Genomic DNA, 12,019 nt, shown 5'->3' with positions numbered 1-12,019 from the left:
AAAAAATTGAAGACTTGAACAGATGGGCTGGAGAGATGGGAGCAGCAGTTAAGCACACTTCTTGCTCTTACAGAGGATCTGAGTTCACCAAGCACCAATATCAAGTGGCTCACAGTTGGCAGTGACTCTGACACCAGGGGATTCAACATCCTCTTCTGGCCTCTAAGAGGCCTGCACTCTTGTGTACAAACCCACACACACCGATACATTTAATTAAAGCACAGAACACACTAAAATAGAACTTTAAAGCAAATGGTCTGGTTAAATTTATCCATCTCCATCTCGCTACCCACCCATCCATTCATCTACCCATCCACCTACCTACTTGTTCAACCGCTCACTGAAGTATTACTTCTGTCCTAATCATCAAACTGCTTGTACTGATGGGCATGGAAGCTAGACCATTTTGTGGCAATAATGGCATATTTCATTGAGCTCTATATTTTCATTATCTCTACCAGCAACGTGTCTCTTATGCAACTCTCTTCTTCAGTCTTAAAGCACCATACATGGGGCTACCAAAGCAACCTTCCCCCAAGCCACTCCCCCATGGTCACTTCCTTGCTCAGGAACTTTTATAATGATGTAATGTCAACAGGCATCAAGGCACAGAGGCAGAATTCAATGCTGATCCACTGTGCTATGTCACCTCCCAATGACAGACAGACCTGTGAGAATCATCCACAGGTGTATTATTTTTCATAATGAGGGGTAGGTGTAGAAAACTGGCATTTTTGGTAGAATAGAGAGAGATTAATATAGGCAACAGGAGATGTGTACATATCTAGAAGCATTTTGGGGACACAGAAATTTGTTACTATTGTCTAAGATAGGGTCTCACTCTGGAGCCCAGGTTGCCCTAAAATTGTAGCCCCAAGCTAGCCTCTACCTCACTTTAATCTTCTTGTGTTACCATTAAAGTGTTGGGATTACAGATATAAAACACCACATCCGGGTCAGTATACTTTAAGATCTAAAAAATACTAGACACTAGAGTTTCTGTCGATCCAAAGACAATCCTGAGTTCCTTAGGGAAAGAAAGGGCCCTGGGAGAGGAAGATGCATGGTCCTCTATGCTTTCCCAGGGCAGGGAAGGAAATGGAGTACTGGTAATTTGTTGGAAAGGTCTCCTGTATTTGCTTTCTCAGTGATGCAGGGAGGAAGGCCAAAGGCCTACACCAAACAACCATAAGGACAGATGCAGAAGCCTGGTTTCTCAGTGAATCTGTGTTCCTAAGTCCGAGAGGAGATGATTAAAATAAAAAACCAGAGTGAATGAGCCACAGTAGCCGGCGCTCATCTCAATCACAGCACTCGGTTCATAAGCACTGGCTTAGACATGTGTCTCTCCCACTGAACACTGGGTCCATTGAGGGCTGCCATCAGCCTTGTCTCACTGTATCCTCAACACTAAGCCCTGAATCCGCCACAATGCAAGGGCTTTGAGTAAAATGTCTCTGAATGGATGGACGAAGGAAGGAATGAAAGGAAGAAAGAGATGAGAGCAGAGCCCGAGTAACTGAAGTCATTATACCAGACAGAGGCTTGTGACTTATTTACACCAACCCTATTTAAGCGAGATCCACAGGGATTAACGGGTTTGTTGAGGCCCAACAGTGAGCGTACTGCTAGAGCTGGACCCAGAACCCAGGACAGCAGGGTCCTCCTTCTCCTCCTGCTGTGAGGAGCCAGAAGACAGCTCCCACAGTCCTTCTCACAGTCATTTGTCAGCTGCTTGTTGGGAATGCAAAATACATTTTCCCATGGATGCAATCCCTCACCCTCCCTCACCCCCCTCCCTGTCTTTCTCTCCTTTTTTTTTTTTAAATGGTGGTTCGGTTCCCAGGCCAGGCCACAAAAGCTTATTTACCCCAAAGCTGAGCTCAACTATAAAACCAGCGGTAGCTCAGAGGCCTCCCTGAGTCCCCAGCTAGAGCTGCAGTCCGAAGGGCAGGTGGGCAGCTGGCTCTACAGGGGGGTGGGCGGATCTGCCTTGAGCAGACCAGGAGAGCAGGCGGGGGCTGGGTAGGGGGGCTGGGCAGGGGGCCCGGGCAGCAGCTGCAGGAGGCTCCAGCAGCCTCTGAATGCCTTGGTGGTTCTTAAGTGGATTGTTTGTAAGTTGGGAACTGTCTGTACTTAGAAAGACGGATTTCAAGAGGTACGGGATCCTATTTCACTTGAAGGCCCACAGTAATGAGGGTTCTTTATTCGTAATGAAGTAGCCACTAATTGGAGGGACAGGCTTGCTGGAATTCTGTACTCCTGGACCAGAACTGAGTAATATTATGCAGTAGCCTGGCAACCCTTTACTTTTGCACAAAATTCATATAAAAAAAATCTCCTGTGAATGCCTGTCTGACTTTTTCGTGTTTATTATTAATAATGATAATAACAGGGTAGCTTATGTGCTGTATTAGGCTGAGGATGTGAATGGAATTCTCAGTTTCCTCAACTTTTTCTCCCCAGCAAGATTAGGAACATTTGGAAAATCCTTCCCTCAGAGTGGGCTGAAAGCCTTTGCATCTGCCCAGAGGAGAAATGGCTCCAGTTCCTTAGAGCTCGTCCAAGGGATGAACTTTTCCTTCCTCCTCCTCGTCAGAGAAGCAGAAATATTCCATAGACTCACAAATGGTGCATAAGCGAACACAGAAGAAATGTCAACAGAACTGGAAAAGTTACCATAGGGAACCGATTAAAATAAAGCAACACAGCCTTTCTGGATTTAATGAAATATGGTCAACTACACTGGAATGTTTTGGTGCCCCCTGGAGGATTCTGAAACCTAACAGGACTGGTTATTTAGTACCTTTCTTTGGATGTCTCTGAAAACCCTAAAGAGGCAGGCAATGTGTTTCTTCTTCCTGGTTCAAAAGAGACTTAACCCGGCTGGCTCAGTCACAGGCAGAGAGACAAAGGCACAAACCCTAACACTCAAATGGTCTTAACCACCATGCGTTTGCCGTTAGAAATGGAGGCTCTTGGATCAGGAGCAGAGCCTATTTTTGGCTCGTGAAGTTTATACATCCAACGGTGCAAAGTTCACAGTTGCATGTGTGATCTCTCAATTTCTGGGCCGAGTGTTTAGTGAACAAGGAAGTTTGCTTCTGCGAGTCTTGCTTTGTCTAGTGCAGGAAAAGTTAAACATTCTGGAAAGTTAAACATTTAGCTTCTAAATTTTTACTGCTCTGGGAATCCTCAGGGACATGACTCCAGTATGCCGATGACTAAATGGCCGTCAGCGTTGTTTATTCCACAGTCACAGAACAGCCCACAGATGTGAGGAACCATTGTGCGACTCCACTATGCATTCAGGATTATAGCTGCCATCTGCCCTTCACCCTAGCCTACCCTGCAAGACCATTCCATGGGTGCATAATAAGACTGATACCATCCACCCTTAGCACTGGGCCTAAAAGACATGTGCCAAAATTCACCAAACTTGCAAAGAATTATGTCAACACACCAGTAAAACTGTATCGTGATGCTTACATTATGAATACAATGTTATAATACTGCCCAGTTCTGTATTGATATATTATCTTCTAACAACCTTAATATCAACTGCTTTTATACTCTTTGTATATTAAATGCTTATTTTCTGAATTTAAATATTGAAAGGAATATTTTCAAATTTACCCCATGAGGTCACCAAACATGTCTTCCAGAGGGGATGAAAGAATTCTTTGTGTCCTTGGGTACCTTACTCCCAGCTTTCTAAAATGGGTACATTCAGTATATTGGTCCTTTCCTTATCTAAAGGATAAGATTGAGAAGATTGAGAAGAGTTGGAATTCTGAATAATTTAAAAGTTTCAAGAACTCAAATAATTACCTCTAATGTCAGGGATAAGACATGTGGTAGCATTTTTATTCAGTGTAGTTCTTAAGATCTTAGCAAATTAAGGAAAGATAAAAACACAAGGTATACAAACAGGAAGAAGTCACATTATCCCTGTAGATGATCGGACTTTATATTTAAATAACCCTAAAAGACTTAGTCAGAAAATTCTTGTAGCAAGATACCAAATCACCATTTAAAAAATTGGTAGTTTTTCTATGTAACAGTAATCAACATGATGAGAAAGAAAGGAGAAAAAAAAATGATCATTTCCACAATGGGTTAAAAAATAAAGTTAAATAAAACATCTAGGAGTAAATCAAAACAGAAAAAAGAAAGCCTTCTACAATGAAAAGTTTAAAGCCATCAAAGAACAAATTGAAGAAGACAGTAGAAGATCAAAAGACTTTCCATGCTTATGAATTGGTACAACTAATTTTGTAAAGTTAGCTTCATTAACAAAAGAGATCTACAGATTTAATGTAATCCGTACCAAAAGTTCAATGGCATTCTTTATAAGTATGAAAAGTCAATTATTAAAAAAAAAAAACCGAGCAAATTGAAAATAAAAAATAATCCTGACATTCATATGAGGACACAATATCCCATAAAAGCTAAATCCATAAGTAGAAAGCAATGCCAGAATTACTGAAATACCTCATTTCAAATTATACCACAGAGCCACAGTAACAAAATTAGCACGGCACCGCCACAAGCCAGACACATCAACTTTTACAGTTTGGATGTACATTCCTCTCATAGGCTCGTGTATTTGAATACTTGCCTCCTAGCTATTTGGACAGTTGTAGAACCTTTGAGGCTATGTGCTAGTTAGGAGAAAAGACTTGCTGAGGCAAGACTAGAAGGGTGATGACCACTTCCGGCTCCAGGCTAAGCTTTCTGCTTCTTCATCAGCCAAGCCAGAGAAGCAGCACCTGCAGGTTTGTGCCACTCAGAATGAGCAACCCTAGCAGCTTGTCACTCTCTGTCATGATGGAGTATACCCTACTCTATGTATGACCTGTGGCCCAAAATAAAACTCTCTTCAGGTTGCTTCCACCAATTATGTAGTAAAATTATGTAGAAAAGAAGGGATACAGAACATACCAAGATTGGCACCCTTTCTGTGACCTTTGGAACTGGTTCAGAATGTGGAAAATTTTGGAAATGTAAGTTAGGTAAGCTTTTGAGCACTGTGAGCAGAGCTTAATGGGCCATTCTGGTAGTGGTGTTTCAAAAATGCCTCGAGAAATACAGACTAACGACAGTGCTTCTGTGAGGTTTCACACAAGAAGAGCCAGTGAGTACAACAGAAATAAACCCACCTGGCTACAGTCATCTGAATTTCAACAAAGGGGCCCTGAACAACACCAAACAGTGCTGGAGAGACGTGAATATCCATACATAAAAGAATTAAACTAGATCCCTGCTCTCGAACTCTATGCAAAAATAAATTCAAAAACTTAAGGGAAAACCCAAAACTTTGAAACTGCTGGAGAAGAAAAGGAGACACACTTCAAGGTATAGGAAAAGCAAAGACTTCCTAAACAACCCCAATAACTCAGAGAACAAAAGCAAGAATTACAATGGCCGATGAAGACAGAGCCCACAGAATGGGAAGAATCTCTGCTCACTATACACCTGTAGGGGTTTGATATTTAGAATCCATAAAGAATCAGTGATTAAGTACTAATCCCGCCCCCCCAATCATCCAATCAATTGTAGATGAATGAATGAATGAATTATGGAGGGAAAGAAAGACATACTGGATGTTTCTTCCCAAATGTGGGATCTTGACTTCCCTCTCTCTCCCTTTCCTCCCCTTCTCTTCTCTCCTATCCTCTCTTACCCCCTTACTCTCCCCTTCTCTCTTTCTCTCTGTTTTATGGTTGTTGTCTCAGCATGTAAGCTGTAAAGTATATGTCATAGTGTGATTGAGAATGGTCCCCTTAGGATCATATGTTTAAATGCTTGTTTCCCAGTGGGTGAAACTGTTTGGATAGAATTAGGAGGTATGGCCTTATTTGATGAGGGTTGTCACTCGAGGTGGGGCTTCAGGATTCATAAGGTTATGCCATTCCCAGATGGTCCTCTCCCTTCACCTTTCCTCCCTTCTCTCCCTTCCCCATTCTCCTCCTTTCTTTTCTTTCCCCTTCCCTCTCTCTCCCTTTCCTCCCCTTCTCTTCTCTCCTATCCTCTCTTACCCCCTTACTCTCCCCTTCTCTCTTTCTCTCTGTCTTACGGTTGTTGTCTCAGCATGTAAGTTCTAAGCTAGTGCTTCAGCACCATGCCTGCCTGCCTGCTTGCTGCAAGACAACCTGCCATGGTGGTCATGGACTCTAGTTCTCCAGAACCATGAGTCTCCCAATTAAATGTTTTCTTTGGAACCATGGGTCTCCAAATTAAATGTTTTCTTTTACAAGTTGCCTTGGTCATGATGTCTCTTCACAGCAATGGAAAAGTAACTGAGACAGCATGAAAGCAGAGCAAAGACTATTTGGGAGAGGAGGAAGACAAGAAAGGATAATGGGTGTAAGAAGTATATGAGCAAAGTACAACGGAATTACCACGGGATACACTATTTTGTGCATTACCTAAGGTATTTCAGAAATTCAAATTTGTATGTTCCTTTATTTCTAAATATTTCATTGTGTATTTCCTAAAAATAAGAAATTCCTTTATATAAACAATAATTAAATTGCACACTTATTAAATCAGTAAATTAACAATGAAAATTTACCTAATCTATCCACTTTATTGTGATTTACAAACTGTCTTAACAACACTTTTCACAGCAAATAAAAATCTGAACTCACACACTACATTCAGTTATCACTTTTCAGACTGTAATATACAACATATCCTGATTTTGTCTTTGTACAGACAAGATATGATACTACTCTTCTTTCTTCTCCTCCTCCTTCCTTCTTACATCTCTTCCCCCCCCCACTCCATGTAGTGTTTGTGTGTGTGTGTGTGTGTGTGTGTGTGTCTGCTCTGTCACACATGAATGTCACAGTATACCCAGCAGGAACTGATTCTCTTCTACTGTGGGATTCCAGAAATCAAACTCAGGTTGGCAGGCACCTTATATACTGGGCCACCTTGCTGGGCACATAAGCATATACTTTAACCCATTATATGGCTACAGTTTATTAAACATGTATCTATGAGTTTTGTCTAAATCAATTGCTTTTATAATGGCTTGTGAAAGATGATTTTCCATGGTGTTTTGACTAGCAATGGTAGACTTGAATGCTTGGTCATCCTGGGAGTGGTACTGTTTGAAAGGACTAGGAGGTATGGCCTTATTGGAGCAAGTGTGTGAATGGGAGTGGGTTTTATGGTTTCACAAGCTCAAGATAGGCTCAGTGGGCACTCCCTCTCCTCCCCAGCCCCCATCTTTCTTCCTGCTGTCTACGTGCTGCCATGTTCCCCACCATGATAATAATGGACTAAATCTCTGAAATCGAAAGCAAGCTTCAGTTAAATGGTTTCTTTTATAAAAATGGTCATGGATTTTTTTTTCAAATTAATAGAACACGGGACTAAAACATCCCTGATGTCCCTAACTCCAGCATTCCTTTCAGCATTTTCTTCAGAAACATTTCTGTCTTCTCTGTATTAGAGCAGTTTGTGATTGCTTGTGGTTTTGCACTTGCAATCATTATTTCACCTAATAATTAGTCCTTAAATTATCCTATATTTAGCCAGTAATATCCTTCAGACTGGCCCTGTGTTATTTTGATGTACCCTATTGTTCCTTAAGTATTTCCTGTGTTTCTCACATAACAGTGTTTCAGCCCTATCCTGTTCATTATCTGTTGGTCCAACGTTGAGCACAGCCATTTTGCCAAGATCCCTAGTTCTTTTAGTGGAGGATCTGGTATGTAGAGGCAAAGCCCTCTGGTGTAGGTATGCTAGTTATTATCAGAGTCAAAGTGTTTCAAGGAGATTTCAGAGGACATCTGGGAAGATGCTCACACATACAAATCAACCATGTAACTATATACTCACACACAGAAACACATGATGTATATGTATTATATGTATCATAGTCATATACATCTATGTCTATTTAAATATGTACATACATGTATCTAGATGAATCCCTGTGCATGTCTAATGGCTAGGATGTGCACTTATCTCTCCCTTTTATTGTGGTTGTAGCTCCCTTCTTCCAACACACATTCAAGAATGTATAGAATACTGTCAGGATCATTGACCTGTCTTCTGTAGGAAGAGGCTATTAACTAGTTAAAGGGGCCAAGGGAGTAGGCATGACATTGGCTTAAGGAGTGGATGCATCCATTGCCTCAGGGAGATATCTTAGAAAATCAGCAATACCATACTTTTCTAAAAACTCATCGGGAGATCCCACAAAGAATGCTTATTCTTCAATCATTGAATTACACTTTACTTGATTTAATGTGGAACCTGAGAATAACAACATATTTAAACACAAAAAGGAGAGAGAGGAACCCAACATGGAGAGAAGTTCATTTGGCAGGTGGATTTTTACAAAGCATTCATGAAGGAGCCAAGAGTCTATAAAGTGGGTGTCCGTGTTTGTCTGTCCCTAGCTATAGACAAGGTGGCTCAATAACCTCCACCATAACCATGATACTCTTTCTCCATGTTTCACCTCTGTTTACACAGTTACGTTTATATATTTTCTTAACACATTTGCTTCTTAAAATGGTGTCAGGCTTGATGACTTAAAGAATAATGGGAACATATCAAAGTGATCCAGAGCCAGCCTTGAAGGGACTCTTATTAGTGATTTTGTATACAAAACTATTTCTCTAGGCTGTGTCTTGCTCTGAAATCCTGTCTATTCAAACACACACACATCATCATACATGCACACATACATACATACACACATACATACATATATACACACACACTCTCTCTCACACACACATTCACACACGTACATACTTATATGCCTACCTTACATCTTGGTTCCCCAAATCTGTATCTGATGGAGGGGTTATGGTTAAGATTTCTAGCTGATTTTAAAATACTTTATAGACTTAGAACACCTTTAAGATGTTTTGACTTTGTTTAGCTCAGCTCTCAAGATCAAAAGCATTCAATATCAGTATCAGTAAAGATGACTTATAAAACTAGCTCTAAACTAGCATTTGCCCTTTTCTATAAAGTTAATGTTTTTTACCTATGAAATAAAATTATTAGTGGAAAGAGGCTATCTTCTTTAAATCTCCACCATCTCTGGTTTAATTTTAGAGTCTGACTTAAAACCTAGCCATCAGGAGCTTTAAAAACATTGCTGCCTATTCAACAAGTTATTTTCTTAGAGAAAATATCTTTATAAATTAAGGATTTTCTGAGGGTTTTTTTTTTTTTTGTACAAAAAACCTCAGGCATTTTATTCACAAATGGTTCTTGAATATGAACAACAGAAAGTGGAGTTTCAAAAAATGAAATGTTGAACAATCACCATTGGTTTGCAGATTAATTCATTTGGAACAGCAAATGTGTATGACAAATGGACACCCTTAATTTTGGGATTTGGTCATACTCTTGGCTGATCTCTCAATACTGGACATAGTCTGGGAGAAAATATTCTCAAAAGACAAATCTTATAAAGGGCCATCCTTCAGTAAACTTAAAATAAACAATTTTATTTTAAAAGTAGGCAAACTCAGACCCTTCACCAAAAGATGATCTACAATTAGTGAGCAAGCATACAAAAAGAGGCCAGTATCAGACATCACTGGAGATTCAAAACAAAGTAAGGTGCACCACACACTGACTGGAAATGGATGAAGCATAAAACACCAGTTAACATCACGTGCTAGAAAGGATGCACAGGAATGCTTGCCACTGGTAAGAAAAAGTAGAATGGTCACTCTGGAAGACAGTGTCATGGACTTTCATAAAACTAAAGTTCTAGGACCTGAAGCAATGGTGTTGTGCCTTAGAGAACTGTATAATGTCAGGGGACCGAGGTTCTGTCTCCGGAAGCCATGTGGTAGCTCACAACCATCTGTAACTCCAATTTCTGGGACATATGACATCATCTTTTGGACTCTGAGGGCACACATGATGTGGTGCACAGACACACATGCAGACAGAATACCCAAATGTGCAAAATAATAAAAAAAAGAATAAGTCCTTACCCTATAACCTAGCAACTGTATTCTTTGATATTTACCCCAATAATTAAAAACATAAATCTTCAATGTTTTATAGCAGTTTTCTTGTAATTGTCAAAACATGGAAGCTACCAAGATTTTCTTCAGTAGGTGAAGAGCTGCGGTGAGTCCAGGCAATGGACTTTTACTCAGTGCTGTGTCAGCTTCTATTACTATACAAAATACCCAAGATTATCAACTTGTAAAAAGAAAAGCTTCATTTCGTCTTACTGTTTGAGAGGTTTTTAAGGTAAGTTGGGCTGGTTGTTTGGGGCTTATAAGGAATCAGCGTAAGATGCCGAGGTGTGCTATATAAAGAAACTGCTCATGGGTGAAAAGTAAAAAGAGAAAAGAGAACATGGGTCCTATATCCCTTTTCTTTTGTCTTTAAAACAATTACTTAGTCTTGGAAAATTTCATATACACACTATATATTTGATAATATCTAACCCCTACTCCTGCCTTTATTTCCCCTGGACTCCTTTCTCCCTCAACATGATGCCCTCTCTTTCTTATATTTTTATAGCTCACTGAGTCTAATTTATGTTACCCATATGCATAGGTGTGGGGGGGGGCATTCACTGCATCCAGAAGTTTGCCAGGAGCCATGACCCTGAAGAAAACTGAGTGTCCTTCCCCCAACAACCATCAGCTGCCAATAGCGCCTCAGCTCTGTGTGCAGCCTCAGAGGACAGGAGACTTTTAGGAAAGCGAAACTGTGCTGGATGCCACCATAGTGATTTATTTATATCACCATACATTAGTCAAACACTAGAGGATGTCAAACCCAAATACTACTTCTGTACCCTATTATAAACTAGACTTAGCTTGATGAAATGTGCCATTGAGCAGCTCAGTAACTGAAACACTCTGCCTTGGTTGGGGGTGCTCATGGGAGAAGACTGTGTGTGTCCACGTGAGGGGATGCCTTAGGGAGGGTGTGCAGAGGGAGGGAGGGTGTGCAGAGGGGAATTAATTCTCTTACCTATCAATTTTTCTATGAACTTAAAGGTGCATAAAAAATATCCTCCATTATTTAATATGTACAAGATATATTTATAAGAAGTAACTAAAAGATATAAATCTACAGAAGGGTTGAAAAACAGAGATAATAAGAAAAGGACATATTTCAAATTCGTAAAAGATAACATGAAAGATACCACTTGCTAAGACAAACTAAAGATAGAAAAGTAAAGCAATGATGTATTCCACTTAAGGGCAAAGGCTTGGAGCCATTCAGCTCTATTTATCACGGAAACTCACAAAAATTAAACACATGCAAATGAAGAGCAAAAGGGAAGCATGGAAATGTAATTTACAGACCCATGAAGCCAAGCAATAATCTGGCCATGGGGAGGGGACCAGAAACTATCAGGCTAATGTAGTCTTAAGACTACATTAATGTAGTCTTAATGTATTCTTAAGTTTTAAGAATTAATGGTATAATGGAATAATTGGATTAGACTAGACAAAGGTCTATCTAGGTGGAGTCCCAGGATCCTTCCATTTCCCTCAATCTGCAAGGCTGATTTTCTGGGCATTGTAGAGCTGAGAGTGTTATAGTTCAAATGTATTTACCAAAGCTCATATTGGAAATGTAATCACAAATGTAAAGGGACCATGACTGGGAACCTTTAAGAGCCTTCCTGAATAATACGGACTTAGCTCCATAGATGCATAGATGACTGTTAGTGTGGGACCAGGTTCCTTATCACAAGAGCAGACAAGATTGGTACAATCACAATCTTCTTTCCTCTCCTCTCCCCTCTCCTCTCCTTTTCTGTCCTCTCCTCTCCTGCCCTCTCCCTTCCCTTCTCCTCCCCTCTCCTTTCTTCTTTTCCTCTTCCATCTTCCCTTCCCCTCCTTTCCCCTCTCCTCTACCCCTCCCATCCCCTCCTCCCTTCTCCTACTTAAAAGTAGGAAATCAAGGTAGAGACTTGTGCTCCAGGCAAGTCTTCAGGTCCATTAGGGCACTTACAGAAAACACTGATCTAGAAAATATTCAGAAGGTCAAAATC

At 40.5% G+C, this 12,019-nt stretch overlaps 1 protein-coding gene across 4 annotated transcripts in view; it reads right to left on the bottom strand.

Moving 5' to 3' along the window:
• Ica1 (islet cell autoantigen 1) overlaps nt 1-12,019 on the bottom strand; it is a 133,862-nt gene that overhangs the window by 59,766 nt on the left and 62,077 nt on the right. The window lies entirely within an intron of this gene.

Source organism: Arvicanthis niloticus, chromosome 15, assembly GCF_011762505.2.
Source record: "Arvicanthis niloticus isolate mArvNil1 chromosome 15, mArvNil1.pat.X, whole genome shotgun sequence".
NCBI lineage: Eukaryota > Metazoa > Chordata > Mammalia > Rodentia > Muridae > Arvicanthis > Arvicanthis niloticus.
Note: the sequence above shows the minus strand (reverse complement) of the source record. Positions and strands in the feature narration are given on the sequence as shown.